Genomic DNA, 17156 nt, shown 5'->3' on the forward strand with positions numbered 1-17156 from the left:
CAAAACCACGTTGTCCCTAAGAATAGTTGGAAAGGAAATCGTGAGACGCCACTGTGAGTTAGCTTCAAAAATACCATGTTTCTTAGATGCCAAAATGGCCCATTTGTTAGAAGTCATGGGCTTAGTTCAAAGAAGGAATAGCCAAGGACTAACCAGGTAAATAAAGAGCTTCTTCTGAGGTTTGGCGCATTCAGGCTTAAATAAAGGATTTTTTTTTTTTTTTTGCCTGTGACCTAGTGCATGCATTTGCAATAAGGGTAATATCACCCCCAACAAAAATGGTCCTGGGGGGAATAGAAAATTTACTCTCTAAAATATATATCTATATATATGTATACATATACATATATATATGCAAAACATAAACACCTATATGGTACATCTATGACATTGAAATTTCATGATTGGGAGAGGGATTAGTGTGAAAAGGTCTAAAAAGTTTCCTAGGGGAGGAGACAATGAACAAAACAGTTGAGAAATATTAACCAGGTAGAGGAGATGATCAATCGATCTGTTTCTAGAACTTCAGTGGAAGTGGCCTCGAGTATCTTTAGGGAAGATACACTATTTCTTGGGTCACTTTCTGAAAACTCACATTTCTATCTTGATCACTTCTGCCTGCTGGCTCGGTTTTAAAACAAATCAGTTTGGACTGAAATAACTAGGCAGGCCAAATCATGGATTTTGTACATGTTTTTAATGTACTGACTTCCTAAATTCCCTTTTCAGATAATACCCATTAACATTAGTGAGTACTTACCACAAAACATCCTAAGTTCTCAGCATACCTTCTCTCACTTAATCCTCATATAAGTTTTGTGAGATTGATACTGTTAGCATCATCATGTTACAGGTGAGAAAACAGGCTAAGACAGGTTAAGCAATGTCTGTCAATGAGAGGCAGGTGAGCACTAAATCCAGATGTACTTGACAGAGCCCAGGCTTCATCTTTGCACTATTTTGATCACTCGCTCTGTCCCCAGGTAACTGCAGCAAGAGGATTTCTTAGGAGTCCAGCAATGAAATAAGAGCATATTGGCACAAGGAAGCCACCACCCTCACCTGTAGTGAGAAAGTCATCACCCGCAGGAGTGTGTCTTCAGTGACGGAGGACAGTCCCTATGTTAGCTTTACCAGTGCCCCCAGGCCAAAGGTGCACTAAGTCATCTCAGATTCCAAAAATGACTCATTGCTACACTGCCTAGTCATAATTGACCAACTTCCCTAAATTTAAGTTGACTTTCTATCAGAGTTCACATTTCCACCAACTTTTCATTAAATTAATTATTCAAAACAATTCAGAGTTAGCATTCTCACAGCAACTGTAACTCTGCCATGACTAGATTAAGGCGTAAATTGAACAGCATGTTTTGCAATAAAGTTAATTTTATATTCACCAGAGAACTGAGTTATAGTTGCTGTGGGAACCATCATTTCAAATCTCTTGACTTTGGTGCATTTAAATTCCCAACCACTGCACTGCACACGGTAGCATATTTTGCATGGACGTTTAATTTGCTTCACGCCATGGCCTGGCTACCCTGAACTTGGAAGTCCCGTCAAAGCAAATACTACAGCCCTCTAGCTTTCCCAACCTTCTTACTTATCCCGGTACTGATGACACTATACGGAGAAACAGCCAAGAAGCCAAAATTATTCTCATTTTATCTTGAAGTTGTCTGTTTTGGGGAAGTGACTTTCCTTAGAAGCACCCGGTCTCCAGCAATGTCAACTAAAGCAGGCAGTGCCTTCGCTTTTGTGTGCAGCCGGGATTCTCATCCAAGGGTATTTTTGGCTCTATTATTCAGTACACACGGGGTGTTATTCAGTACGCACGGGGTGACCTCTGAAAGCTAAGTCCCTGCATGCGCCATTAATCATGCAGGCACGCACAGACATTCATCAGAACTTATTGGAGCTCCGGAAAAGCTAGGCAACATTTTCCAGAGCCACATAAAACCCAAGCATCCCTAAATCAAGACGCATTGCAGGGCCTCTAAAAGGGACATTCAGCAGAACTGGAGTGGAGCTCTGGCTGAATGCTGGTGGTGTGGAATTAGGACCGTGTGCCAGGTAAACACAGAGGCTTGTTGGGAAGAATAGCAGAGGAGGATAAGAGTCTGAGATGGTTAGAGATGCAAGCATTCCATCTACAAGGATTATTGATCTTTGTAGCTTTATTGGAAAAATCAGTCATGCTTTCTGCCTCCTGGGGATTGCTCTGCTGCAGTTTGGGCGTGTGTATGTGTGAAACTCGGCAGGTTAGCAGCGGAGTACCGGCTCCCATTCACCGTTCAATTATCCATTTAGCTAGAATGTAACTTAGCAGAAACAGACTGCTGTTTTGCATGTTTAAAATGTATTTGAAAGGAGGGATTTTTGTTTCTCTGTAAATGAGAGGATTTCCAAAGGAAGCTCTTACCTTCCTAAGGGCACACTTATTATGCAGAACTGAAGAATAGCTCCTAACAATAGCATAGGCCAGACTGCTGGAATTCTGACTACCATTCTATAGGCTTTCAGGAAACAAAAGTCTTCTTATTTCTCATACTGTGCCACACGTAAATGCACCTCCTGATCGAAACAATTGTAACTTTTGTAGATAAAGATCCTATGATGATCAGCAGGCCTCCCCACCAAGTCCTTGATCAGGTAGAAACTGTTTTAAAAAAGAGAGAGCAAGCGCTTCAGAGAGCAGGGTAATTTCATGATGACACAGGGTTCCCTGGGTCCCCTGGATAGGGAGGATGCGTGACAAATGGCTCTGGATTCATGACTTGTGTGGGTGTAGGAGACACCCTGCCATCCAGAGGCAAGAAAAGAGGGTGAAGATGTGGAGGAGAGAGTCAAATGTTCTTATTGCTTCTGTACAAGGTTCAAAGTGCCATAAAACAAGATAAAACAAGAGGTCATGTGACATTTACTGTTTTGTGACAAAGTCTACACAGGACTTGGAAGGATTGCTGGTAAAGAAGACTGGATGGGTAGATAGATAATTGATAGACAACAGATAGATATAGATAATAGATGATAGATATATGATAGATCAATAGATGATAGGTAGGTAGTTGATAAATGAATAATAGATTAGATAGGGAGAGAGAGAGAGAGAGAGAGAGAGAGAGAGATAGACAGGTTTTCAAGTGTGTCTGTGTGCCACATTGGGACGGGTCAAGCCAGCCTATTTGCATAAACAGAACACAAAGGAATTAACAGACCAGGAATCATATCCTAGGCAAGTGCTTTGGTGGTCCCAGGAGAACCTGATGCCAAGAAGAACTAAGTGAAGCTGGCTGAGTAGATGCAGTCTTGCTTGAGGTCTGAAGTCACTGCCAGGATAGGCGGGACATTCGTCAGCTGGTGCTATGCTACGCGGGGTGTCAGCCCTGACCTGCAGGCTGAGCCCCTGTTACATGTCACCTTATCACCTACGGCCCTTGCCCTTCGTCTCCAGTGTTTTCTTTAATATGGAAAAGCCACTTGGAGAGAAGGACATCATCACAAAACTCAGCCTCATAGCCTCACCTGCTGAGGACTTCAGCTGGGAATTGCTACAGGGAAAAATGGGGAGAAGGGACTAAACAGGGGCAGTGTGACAGAGGTCGTAGTCTTTTATCGGATGGTCAGGGAAGCCCTTGCTGATGAGCTGACATTTGAATGGAAAACCTAAAAGAGGGAAGGAAGCGAATCATGCTGATATGTGGGGACAGGAGGCCAGGCAGAGGAAATTGTAGGTACAAAGGCTCTGAGGACTTTGCTTGCATCAGCGGGCACTGTTGTAGGGAAGGGGAGCGTTTTACCCTCTGCTTTTGTGTCTCAGACGCCTTCCCTTTTGAGAATATATGGGGAATCCTAAACACCTCTAGCATTAGCCATGTTGCATAGTCGCAGAGCAGAACAAACCTGTGCCCTGCCCAGGCCCCAACCCTGGTTCACCTGGATGATCCTGATGGCCTCCGCCTGGCCAGCCTCCCAGATCCTGCCCTTGCCCCCCTCCTCCATCTGTTCTCCACCTGGCACCAAAGGCTCCTGTAAAAACTCATGTCAAGGCCAGGCACAGTGGCTCACACCTATAATTCCTTCACTTTGGGAGGCCAAAGAGGGAGTATTGCTTGAGCCCAGGAGTTCAAGACCAGCCTGGTCAACAGTGAGACCTTGTCTCTATAAACAACAACAAAAAATATTAGCCTGCCTTGGTGGCGCTTGTCTGTAGTCCCAGCTACTCAGGAGACTGAGGCAGAAAGGTCGCCTAAGCCCAGAAGGTCGAGGCTGTGGTGAGCTGTGATCATGCCACTTCACTCTAGCTTGGGAAACAGAGTGAGGCTCCAACTCATAAATAAGTAAATAAATAAATAGAAAAGTGAAATTTTAAAAACTCATGACAGATCAGACCACTCCTCTGCTCAAAACCCTCTGATGACTTCTTTTCATTCAGAATAAAGCCAATATTCTTACAGTGGACTATGAGTCCCTCTATCTCACTCTGCTCCAGTCACACTGGCCACCTCATGGTCCCTCCAACACCCCAAGCCCTCTTGTGCCTCAGGGACTTTGTACCTATACTTTCCTCTGCCTGGACTACTGTCCCCCAAATATAGGCCTGATTCACCTCCTCCCCTCCTTCGGGTTTTTCATTCCAATGTCACCTTATCAGCAAATTCTTTCCAGACCACCCTATATAAGAAAGTGACCCCCATCACACACTACCCCCTTTCAACCCTCTCCCTATTTCTCCAATAACAATTGTCACCATCTGACAGACCATATTGCCTTTGTATTTGTTTATTGTTGGTCTCCTCCCAGTAGATTGTAAGATCCTTGAGAACAAGACTTTGTCTCTTTCATAGACCTCTGTATGCCCTTGTCTAGAAAGTACCTGGTGCATAATAGGTGCTCAATAAATAGGTATTGAATGAATAAAAGTATACACTCAAGGGTATCCTGCAGAAATAGGCATATTATAATCACTCAGTAAATATTTAATATGGGATTGGTATTTCTCCTTTAGAGGTCCTTTTGTCCCTTGATTCCCAACATGCTAGATGCACCAAGGACTAGGGACAGAGCAGGAGAAAAAGACCAACACTCTAGACAGAGAGACAACCAAACCATTCAGACAGGACGCCATGCGGCATCCTCAAGCAGGATCTTCATGGTGCTCAGCCCGGCTCTCAGTTTCAGAAACTCCATTTTGTTTGTCTTAACAGAGCAGGTCAAGCTCTGGACTGATCCCTCTCACTACCTAAATTCCCATAGAAATCCCAAATGGGGATTCATTCATTAATAAAAAAAACTTTGCATCTTCTGCCTTACATATTTTCTCCCTAAAGGGAAGTCACTAAGAGAAATGAAGTTAAAAGCAGAAAATTGTTTTAGGAACCAGAAATCAAAGCAAGGAGTCTGATATTCTGAGGTTGCCTTCTCCCTATAGGGTCTTACTATAGGGGAGGGGAAGAACGTGCATGGGTTCAGAATTAGACAAGTCTGGGTGTAAACCTTTTGTCTACCACTTGCAGTGATGAAAATCCTGGTCAAGTTAATGAACTTCTCTGAGTTTCAGTTTTTTCAACCACTAGTAATGATAACACATACAAGGGGCGACCCCAAAAACTGGGAGTTGTTTATTTAAAAAGGTGTATTTATTCTTACATGTTTAAACTTCCTTCAAAGTACTCTCCACTTGATGCTATCCAAGATGCTTTTTCTACTGCTCTAAATAGGTTTTGAACTCATCAATTTTGATGCATTTAGAACTTCTGCTGGTTTTTGTTTCACCTCTTCCACATGGGCAGAATGTTTCCCTTTGAGGACTTTTGTCATCTGTGGAAACAAAACAAAAAAAGTCATTCAGGGTGAGATCAGGTGACTAGGGAGGGTGGGGCATGGGAGCCATACCATTTTGGGTCAAAAACTGCTGAACACTCAGTGCTGTGGGGGCAGGTGCGCTCATAAATCACCCATCATGAAATAGGCAAATGCCTTGAGAGAATCTCCAAAAGAAAAAATTCACTGAAGCCAAACACAACCGCTCATAGCCTGGGATCATTGGCAGCCTGGGATCCTTGGCCATCATCGAGGACAGGGAGTAAGGACTAGGCTCTTCTCACTGGCAGTTCAGGAGGCAGAAGGTGGGGACAGAGGTGAAGACTCTTCCAATGGGTTCCTAGAACACTTACCTAGTGGGAGAAACCTGTACTGCAATGCGAATGGGTTCTTAGAACACTTACCTAGTGCTAATGGTTCCTAGCACACTTACCTAGTGGCGGAAGCCTGTACTACAGTGGGTACCAATGGGTTCCTAGAACATTTACCTAGTGGGGGAAGACTGTACAAGGGCCCACCCTGTGAAAAAGACTTCCAGGATTTTTTGGTCTCCCCTCGTACTTCATGTGGTCCTTGAAAAAGTTCAGTGAAATAATCAGGATGTGAATTGCTGAGCACTCGCAAGTGGCAGGGGCTGTTGTTTCCTCCCCTCGGTTGAGATGAACACTCTCACCCTTGAGTTGACCTCGACTTCCTCTGTCTCCTCCACCCCCTTTCCACACCCCAAGTGGACCACCCCTTTCTGTTCATATGCCTTTCCGAGCCTGGCTGACATTTCTAAACCCTGTGATCCTGGAGAGCATCCCTTCACACACTTCTTGTGTTTTAAGGGGAATACTATTGATAACCTGTGGCATCCATTCATGTGCAGACCTGATTCATGTAACTCTCAGGAAATTACCTTATTTTTCTCATTTCCATTGAAGTCTTTGGAGGGCACCTTTCTTGGGTCTTGAAAACATGGAACCTATTTTGCCAATTCAAGCGCAAATCAAAGGCTTCCATAAACCACCACACAGACCTTTTGTCACAATGGGAGGATACTTTTAATAGTAACAACAACGACAATAGGTATCTGCTGCAAAACATTTATTATGTGCCATGTGTCATGTAATCTTTCATTTAAACTTTACCAATCCTCTAAGAGAGTACTTGTATTGCTCTGATTTTATAGATGAAGAAATGGAGGAATTAGAGAGCTTGAGATTTTTGCCCAAGGTCATACAGCCAAAGGGGACAGCTGAGATTTGAATCCAGGAAGCCTGAATTCAGAGCTCACTGCTTTCACTATCATAAGTATTACTATGCTGTGACTGATGCTCTGGCCCTGGAAGGAGGCAGAATTTGTTGGAGGGCCCAACATACTAAAATAAGTGATTTATGGGCCAAGTGAGGTGTCTCATACCTATAATCCCAGCACTTTGGGGGGCTGAGGCAGGAGAATCACTTGAGGCTAAGAGTCTGAGACCAGTCTGGGCAGCATAGTAAAACTCCTATCTTTACAAAAACATAAATTAAATTTTTTTAATTAAAAATGACTTCGTATAAAAGTCTGCACCCTCTTTCTTGCCTTTGGGAGCCTCCCCTCTGTTCCCACCTTCTGCCTCCTGAACAGCCAATGAAAAGAGCCCAGTTCTTACTCCCTGTCCTTGATGGTGGCCGGTGATGCCAGGCTGCCTCCTAGGACATAATGCAAAAACCTGGACAGGGGAGGCTGAGGCAGGAGAATTGCTTGAGCTCAGGAGTTGAAGACCAGCCTAGGCAACATAGAGACAGACCTCATCTCTACACACACACCAGGCTTGATGGCATGCACCTGTAGTCCCAGCTACTCAGGAGGCTGAGGCAGAAGAATCACCTGAGCTCAGGAGTTGGAGGCTGTGGTGAGCTGTGATCGTGCCACTGCACTCCAGCCTAGACAGCAGAATGAGACCCCAACTCAAAACAAACAAACAAAAAAACTCGGATAGCCCCAAGCAAACTGGTCAGTTGGTCACTCTAGTTGAGAATAAGGACTATAAATCCCATCCTCCTGGTGTCAAATCCTGGCCCCACCACTAACTCACTCTGCTACTTTGGCCAAGTTACTAATTTCTCTGTGCCTCCATTTTCTCATCTATAAAACAGGAATAATAACAGGGCCTACACCATGGGGTTGTTGTGACGATTCAGAAGGCATGAAAGTTCTGAACGAGAGCTAATCACATAGAAAGGGCCCTAGGAGGGTTTGCTATTTTTGTTGTTATTATATAAAAAGCTTCCCAAAATCCAGAATTTCAGTTCTGGGGCAGATTCTTTGTCTAACCCTTCTAACATCTATTAGAAACAAACATTTGGCGATTTCCTGAAGTTGTGCTGGGAGCAATAGCAACAACAGCAACAACAAAAAGTGGCCATGTATGGTTGGCCTGATTTTACACTAGTTAAAAGAGAGCCGTCAGCTTTGCAGAAGTAGCAAGTCCATGCCCACAGGCCTCCTAGGTGTTGTTTGTATTTTTATGACCCTCCTGTGGCTCTAAGGATGCTCAGTGGGTGTAGAAATTGGATGGTTAAAAATAACAAATAAGAAATCAAAGTCGCGCCTTGTCCCTTTTTCCATGCCGGTAGGTACCGTGTTCATTGCTTGCTGAATAGCTGTGGGAATAAAATGCAAAAGGTACAACAACTTGATTATCCTCCAAGAACCAAATTAAACCATTGGGCTCTCTTGTGATTGTTGTCCCTGCCTTTGTGTAACTCCTGTCGCCCTCTTCATCTACCAGCGTGCCTTCTCTTCTACTCACTGGGTGTTCTAGTCTGTATCTTCCAGTCTGGAGGTATCAGACTGGAATTTCTTCCAATTCAAAGGCACAGATCCTCCCCCTCGCACACAGACAGTTTCTGTCATCAGCTTGGTTTAGGACCCTGTGCTGCAGTCGGTGGCTTCTTTTGCTTGGGGAAGTGTCATCCTTCCAGAGGCTTGGGGTATGGCCTGCAGGAAGCTTTTATCTTTTTCCTTTTACCAGCTGCTGAATCAAGGACACAGTGAAGCAGCCAAGAAACGCTACACAGTTTTGTTTTGTTTTTAATTCGTTCATTCAACAAATATCTTTAATGCACTAGGGTAGGAAAACAATCATAAACAACTGAGCTAAAGTCTTTACACTCTAGAGGTTTAGAGGCTCCCAGTTAGATGTGTATTAAACCACAGGTTCTCAGCCTCCACTGCACGAAGGAATCATCTGGGTGGCTTTAAAAAAAAAAAGGAAAAAAATAGATGCCTGGGTCTCATCCTCAGAGACATGGGAATTTTTTAGGGCTCCCAGGTGATTCGAATGTGCAGCCCAGTTCAGACTCACTGCTCTAAACAAAAGATGAATTTGAACTATGATGGTCACCAGAGAGCACAAGATGATGCAACGAAAGTTTGTCATAGGGGAAAAAGCCTGTGCTGGAAGAGAGGAAAGCCATCCCCAGACAAGGGCCAACTGTGCCCAGGGTATTAGCCAAAGAGGGTGCAGGGAGCATAAGTTCAGGAAGAGAGATCTTCAAAAACCCAAAGAAGGATCCAGTCTATGTTCTATAGCATAGCAGGGCAGTATGGATGAAGCCCAGAGAACAGAGATGGAAGAGGCATGGGATTAGACAGAAGAAAGCTTGTTAAATGCAGATGGGGAAGGGGGTCATATATCATCACAAAGGGTACCTACCTGATCCTAAACCAGGGGAAGTGAGGACCAGTTGGAGGCCCAAATTTCACCTACACATAGACTACTCATGTACCTAATCCTGATTTGTTCCACACATCTCAATAATAAAATAAAGAGGAAAAAAAGGAAACAAAATGCAGATGGCTGAGCCTCACTCTGAGAGGTTCTGATTCTGTAGGGATGAAGCCCAAAAATGTGCATGTCTAACAAGTTCCCAGGTACTGCTGCTGCTGGCCCCAGGACCAGACTTTGAGAAGCACTGCTCCCATCTAAAGCAAGAGGAGAAATTCCTAGGGGGCTTTCAGCAGGGCATGGCACGAGTTGGTGTGAACTTCAGCAGCAAGGTGATATTCACTTCCATCACTAGCCCACTTTATCCTGTTTTGATCAGGTGCAGTGGAATCAAGGAAGGTGATGTTTCAGGGGAAGAAAGTAGGAAAGTACAGGCTGGGTTGGACCCCAGGGCAACAGGGGGATGATGCTTCCGTTGGAATTTACTAAGTAACTGACATGGGGTTTCCTCCCAAGAAGAGCTATTTCCAGTTACTGTTGCCTAAACTCTCAGTTTCCTCCTCCCACCATCTACTTTTTTTTTTAAGTGTTTTCTTTGTTTGTTTGTTTTGAATCAGAGTCTTACTCTGTCACTCAGGCTGGAATGCAGTGTCACAATCACAGCTCACCACATCATCAACCTCCTGGGTTCAGGCTATCTTTCTGCCACCACATCCAGCTAATTTTTTTTTTTTTTTTTTTGAATAGAGACATAGAGACAAGGTCTTGCTATGTTGCCCAGGCTATTCTCAAACTCCTGGGCTCAAGCATCCTCCCACCTTGGCCTCCCAAACTTCTGGGATTATAGGTGTGAAAAAAAGTGTTAATAAGAACTTGTAGCAGAGCGCTCTGGCCTTTATTCCCATCACTTTGGGAGGCCAAGGCAGGAAGATTGCTTCAACCCAGGAGTTCAAGACCAGCCTGAGCAACATAGCAAGATCTTGCCTCTAAAAAAAATTAAATTAAAATAGCTTGAAACATCAAAACAGTAAAAAATAAGATGCATCTTCCTTTCTCCTTTTTTTTCAAATGTGAAAGGATTGTTTTCACTTTTTCTCAAGTCCATCACTGCTTCTGCAGTCCAGACTGAGCCTCCTGCTGTCCTTCTCCCACAAAACCAGCAATGATGCTGAGCAGGGAGAAGTCAGGTGCATGTGGGAAGCTGTGGCAGAGACAGCTGTGGACAAGGGCACATCCCCTCGCAGAGGCCCTGCAGCTTCTATTGCTGCTGGGGTGGAGGGGACTGATTTCTGCCTTTCAAGCAAAAGCTGAGCAGTAGCCCATGGAAAAGAAAGTAGCCCATAGCCTTCCCCACCACCCTCAGCTCAGCATTCCTCATCCTTGCATAAAGACACAGACACCATGGTAACAAAGAGAAACATCTGCCTCTCTCCATTCTCCATGTCTTTTCTAACAAAGAAGGGACAGCAGTGTCAGCCAGGTTCACGGCTGTGTGTAAGCACAAAGGGTGCCTAGAAACAGGGTCCTCCACAGCCCCCTCCTGCCCACGCAGGTGGGCAAGAGGGACGAGTTCCAGGGACCAGAGAGCTTCTCAGGCAGCCAATCTTCCAGAATTAGCTGGAGATTTTCCCCAGAGTGTCTCGGAGCATCAGATTAATTTTCTGAGTATTTGCCACTGCTCCTCTGTATAAATGGCTACTGAACCCCTGGTGGTTTCCATATCCCTGACACCTCAGCTGTTTTCAACTATAAAGAGTTCTGGAACGTAATGGCAGGCTCTCCTATTAAATAATCTCGTGTGTGTGTATGTGTGTGTGAGTGTGTGTTCCTTAATTTTAACAATGCACAGCTCTAGGAAAACAGCAATATTTAAAAACAGTTGGGGGGTCCCTAATAAGTTAACATTCAAAAGTACAATTTTTCCCTAGAGAAAAGGCTCCCATTTATTCTACCTTCAAGTCTCCTGCGCCTTATAATTGTCCTTTGCTTCTGTGCATTTTCTTCTCACTCTGCCAAACAAGGTGTTATTGCTGGGTCTTTGACTGGTGGTCGTGGGGGAATATGGATTTCCTAGAAAGTGACACAATCCCATACTGAAGGCACCCGGGAAGCCCCCCTTTTTTTTTTTTTTTTTTTAACTTGAAACAACATAGGCTCTTGATCTGGGAGTAAGGCAAAGAGAAATGACCTGCCCATCAGGCTCTGCTGAAGAGAAAGCCTACCACCACTGATGATAAGATTTGTAACAACAATTAATCAACATAACAACAGTAAGTGCTACTATCTGCTGAGCACTTCCACAGCTCCCTCTACATCAAACTCTGCTAAAATCTTTTCCTTTATTGTGCCATTAAATACCTCTGGCATCTGTACAAAGTAAATACAGATTTGTCACGATTCCTATTAATTCAATCAGCAAACATTTATTGAGTGACTGTTATGTGCCAGTCATTTTTCTAGACATTGAGAATATCTCAATGAACAAAAGAGGTGATAATTTCTGCCTTCCTGGAAGTCATATTCTGTTGGGACAGTAAATAAGATTAATTAGGAAAATATGTATTTTGACAAATAGGCTGAGGATCAAAGAAGTGAGCCTATCAGTCCAAGGTCACACAGACAGCGAGAGGCATATCTAAGTTTCAATCCCAGAACTCTGACTCCAAACTAGGTTAAGGTTTTTCCCCTACTAAAAAACAAACAAAAGAACGCTTTCCACAGTATTTAAACAAGGAGGTGGGTGCCCTCCTAGTGGTCTCTAGGACCAAGCAGGGACGACCCATTACCCTGTGTGCCCTGTCATCTGCCTGCATTTGCGTGTAGCCTGTGTTGTATTTTCACTTGCATTTCCATCTGGGCAGGGTGCTGCCCTCTGAGCTTTTCTTAGGTGTGCTTGATGTTGAATATTAAAATCCTCCTTCTCTCTCCATACCCCTCATGCAGTATTAGCCACTTGTTTCTACTGCTAAATTGCCGCACGTGGTAAAACACATCTTGATGCTTTTTTAGAAAGCCTTTTATGGTAATTATAGCTTTCTTCAAATGCATTTATGCTCACCTTTTTACGATACTGTAGGCATTATTTTGCTCTTGCCTAATTTTTGTTAAGGCAAGAAGCCTGCCTACCTTGTAACTGTGTCAACAGACTTTTTTTTTTTTTTTTTTAGTGATTGAAATTTATGTGTAGAAAGTCTTGGAAACGCTTCCATTTCCACTCTGCCAAAGGCACTGGGGAGGCTGATTTCAGTCAGAAGTTATTCATTCATCATTCCCCTCCACTATGTATGGAGTACTGGCAATCCAAGAGTAAACAAGTAGACGTGGGCCTGCCCTGACAGCTTTATGCCATAGCAGGAGTGCCCAGGGCGGTCATTCAGTTGTACACTGCACAGTTCTAGGGGCACCATTCAAATCGTAGGTAATGACAATGTGCACATTTATTATGACACTTCTCCAGCAAGTGACACTAAAATGTCTTAAGGAAGGGCTGCTACATGGTCTAGCAAGCATCGAGGAGTGCCAGACAGTTGTGACAGAGCAGGGTGGATAGGATCGTGTGCGGGAAAGGTAATGTTGCCATGGCAGGAGCAGAGAGTCTGGGCTTGGGAGCTTTGGAGAAACTTCCAGGAGGAGATGACTTCTGAGTGGGGATCTGCAGGATGGGTGGAAGTTAGGGAGGTGAGGAACGGGAACAAGAAGGGCCATATGGCTTAAGTCTGACTAAAACCTGAAGTGATCTTGGAATGTGACAAGAACCCATTCATGTGAGGTCTGTAAGCCAGGTTAAGGACCTCAGACCTCACCTGTGGCTCAGTGGAAAGCTATGGAAGTATTTCCAGCAGTGACCAGCATAGAGAGACATGGACAATGATGCAAAACTGGAAACAAGGACTCCAGTTAGGAGGCTTTGACAAGTGTCTGGATCAAAGATGAGGATGGCTGGGTTTAATGTGGTGCCTGTAGGGGAGGGAGTAGAGGGCAGATTCCAAGGTATTTAGGAGGAAGGACTGGTAGGACTTCTTACAGGGAAGAGGAAAATCAGGCAAGGCTTGGTTGGAGTTAGATATAAGAAATGAGAGAATTTGGGAGAGTCATTGAGAAAGACTCCAGGGTTTCCGTCTTGAGCAATGGGGTATGTGATGGTGCCATTTATTGATCAAGAGGTCAGAATTTGAGGGGAGGAAGGACTAAGAGGTTGAATTCTGTTGAGTTTTAGATGCTTGAGAGTGAACAAATGGAACCGTTGAGGTGCCAAGTTGGAGTCTGAGTCTACAGGTTAGAGAACTGGTGTTGAAAACTGATGAGTTGTCACCATTTAAGGGTGCATTGGGGGTTTTGGTGGTTTGTTAAAATCCCACATTTCTACATCAGTTCGTGATAGGTTGAAATAGGATAGAACCAGCCCACAATATCACTGGTGTTCTTGAAAGTTCTCCCTGGGAAGAGAACTTTTAATCTTGGAGAGGAAGTTCTCTACTATTTTCTCATGTTTCTCAGACAAGTTTGTAAATATAGGCCAGGTTGAAATGATATCCCACCACCTGATGGTTTTTCATTCATTCAAGCACCTTCTATGTGCCTTGAAACTGGGCCAGGCTCAGATCCAAGAGCAAACAGTCAAGTGTCAGATCTCACAGGGTTTTCTGTCTAGGCCAAGGTTTCTCTGCCTCGGTGCTGTTGACACTTTGGGTTGGGTCATTCTTTGTTGTGGGGACTGCCTTGTATGTTGTAGGATGCTGAGCAGCATCCCTGGCCTCTATCCACTAGATGCCAGCAGCGCCCTCCTCAAATTGTGACAATCAAAAATATCTCCATCTGTAGTTCCAGCTACTTGGAAGGCCAAGGTGGAAGGATCACTTGAGCCCAGCAGGTCGAGGCTACAGTGGCCGAGAGCATGCCGCTGCACTCCAGCCTGGGCGACAAGAGTGAGACTCCAACTCAAAACAAAAATGTCTCCAGATGATGCCAAATGTCCTCTGGAGGTGGGGGGAACAAAATTGCCTTAGTTGAGAACCACTGGTCTAGGGTCATTATAGAACCTGAAACTTTTAGACAGCCATCTTCTCTCAAGCTGCATAAACAAGGAACCAAACAGGTATGCCTTCAGGGACTCCATATTGGTGGTCTTGGAGTTAGGCACTCAAGGACAGCAGTACTAGCCTGAAATCCAGAAGACTTCCTAAAGGAGACTTCCTGGATGCCCAAGTGTAAGCCTATAAGCCCATCCAATTTCAGTGATAGCATCCTCTCCAGAGAAAAGCTGCCACCTGGTGCCCATTTGCCCTCCAGACTAATTACTTCCCACGTTTTGTTTTTCCTTAAGCAGAAGCTGGCTTTGCACTTTACAAACACAAAAGAATCACCTCCTCAGAAGGCCACCAGTAGAATGAACTTGTGCTGGGGGTAGCTTGGGGTTGCCTAGCAACGCCACGCACCTACCAGGGATGCTTTCTTCCTCTTCAAGCTAAAAGCAAAGTCCTGTCCATTAATTCCCAGCTGCCCTGAAACTTCTCAGAGATTTGCCAGCTTCCTACTGTTCGTGTTTTCATCTTTCTCATATGATGTGGAGAAAACCCGTTACTGTGATCTGTTTATCTCACTACTGTTGGTCGGCAGGGGGAGGGCAGGCAGGAATCAAGAGAGAAAGAGAAGAGGGGGGAGCCTCATTCAATCTAGAAATATACATAGTTTGAGTGTGTATCTCTGACTGGCATGCTCATGTTCTTTGCAAATTTAAATTTTATGTAGTGGATATGGGTTTCCTCTATGATGAGGCTTCTGTTGACAACGACATTGGGCGTGAATTTAGGCAGACATGAGACCTCAAAGTAGCTAAATAGCAAAGCACCAACAAATGGATCCCACTCACTAACAAATAGATACCACACTGAGCAAAGGTTGCTGGGCTGGCATTTCATGTATCTTCTGTGATCTGGTCCCCAAACTCTACCTGTAGAAATTGTCAAGTTGGGGGTGACTGGAGGTGGGAGATACTCTCTTTTCCTGGAGAACCTTTGAAGTGTCCCTTGGGCCTTCCCTCCTAAGTTCCATTTTGTTCCTGCAGAAATGTCTGTGGTATTTCTCTGAAACTGGGAACGGCTTTCACCCTGAGCACTCCCTCACAGTGGGAACAGGGGTTTTCTACCACATTGGTAAGGAAAGGCATGGGAATGGGAATCTGGGCTTTGTCAGAAGTGTGGAGACCAAGCAAGCTTTTCTCAGGGTGTGAAAACTTGGGCTTCATTTGCATGCTGGATTTAGACCCAGACTTTGCAACAAAAGCAAATGGACTCCCTGGTAGTAGTCTACTGTTTGCCCTCTCAAGACAGCTCAGCTTCCTACAGACTGTCCCACGCAGGTGTCCTCTGTTGCATACCCTCTTCTCTCAGATCCTAGTCCGTGCCGCATTTTGGAAAGGGTGAGAGGCATCAAGCACCAGGGAGTGAAACTCCTCTTCTTAAACTTAATCACAGTCTCTCAAGACCTTTCTTCTTAGTAGTCTGTTAAGTTCCCACCACTGCCACATGCACACATTAGGCTTCTCAGCATTCTCGCAGGGTACTCAAGAGAAGAAAAGGCAGATGCTAGGTGAAGGCTCTGGAATACTGGAGAGAGAAGTAGTGGAGAGACACGCTTTTGATCCTTAGGATTTAGTCCAAGAAGGTTTCAAGTCAAGCACCTCCATCATTGCAAAGTTTATCATTCCATCGCCATGACCCAACCCAGCCTGCACTTAGTGTGGTTTAAAATGAATCCAAAAAAAGATGGAAATGGAAATGGTGGTGGAGGTGGAGGTGGGATGCGATAGAGATAGATATTTGGAAAAGTTACTTTCTGGGGACAATCAAATTACTGGTCATTGGGGTATATTTAAATGAAGTAACAAAACACACCTTGAGTGCACAACTCTGTAAATTTACTAGAAGTCATTGCATTGTACACTTAAAACAGGTGGATTTTATGGTGTGTTAATTATGCCTCAATAAAGCTGTTAAAAGAAAGAAAAATGAAAACATACCTGGAAATTCTTGCCAGCAAGTAGGTTTTGTGAGTGTGACCACATCCTAGCAATTCTCTGCTTCTCTCCTCATCTTATAAAGGGCAGCGGAGGCTCTGCCAGTGAGACTTCCCATCTCTCTGAGGGCTCCCCCTTTATCCGACTTTCTCCCCTAGACTTTCTTTGTCTCAGGTCAGGAGAGTGATAGCTGCAATTGATTGGGGCACTGGATCAATTAGGGAATTAGGTAGGCTGCTGATTATACATACATACACACCCCTAAAAAATAAAAAGAAGGCAGGGCTTGGTGGCTCAGCCTGTAATCCTAGCACTTTAGGAGGCCGAGGCAAGAGGATTGCCTGAGCCTGCGGGTTCGAGACCAGCCCAGGCAACTTGGCGAGCCCTTGTCTCTTCGATAAAAATAAAAAATTAGCTAGGCATGGTAGTGTGCACCTGTAGTTCCGGCTACTTGGAAGACTGAGGCAGAAGGATTGCCGGAGCCCAGCAGGTCCAACCTGGGCAACAGAGTGAGACTCAAACTCATAAATAAATAAATAAAAAGAAATTCTTAATCTGTGGCTACAAAATGAGAATTATCCATACCCTATTGCCCTTTCCCCATGCATATATATATA

General features: G+C 44.5%; 1 protein-coding gene across 2 annotated transcripts in view; it reads left to right on the plus strand.

Annotated features, from left to right (window-relative positions):
• TENM2 (teneurin transmembrane protein 2) overlaps positions 1 to 17156 on the plus strand; it is a 517874-nt gene that overhangs the window by 383715 nt on the left and 117003 nt on the right. The window lies entirely within an intron of this gene.

The sequence above is a fragment of the Carlito syrichta genome, unplaced genomic scaffold, assembly GCF_000164805.1.
Source record: "Carlito syrichta isolate Samal-C Ts95f unplaced genomic scaffold, Tarsius_syrichta-2.0.1 Scaffold301542, whole genome shotgun sequence".
Taxonomy (NCBI): Eukaryota; Metazoa; Chordata; class Mammalia; order Primates; family Tarsiidae; genus Carlito; species Carlito syrichta.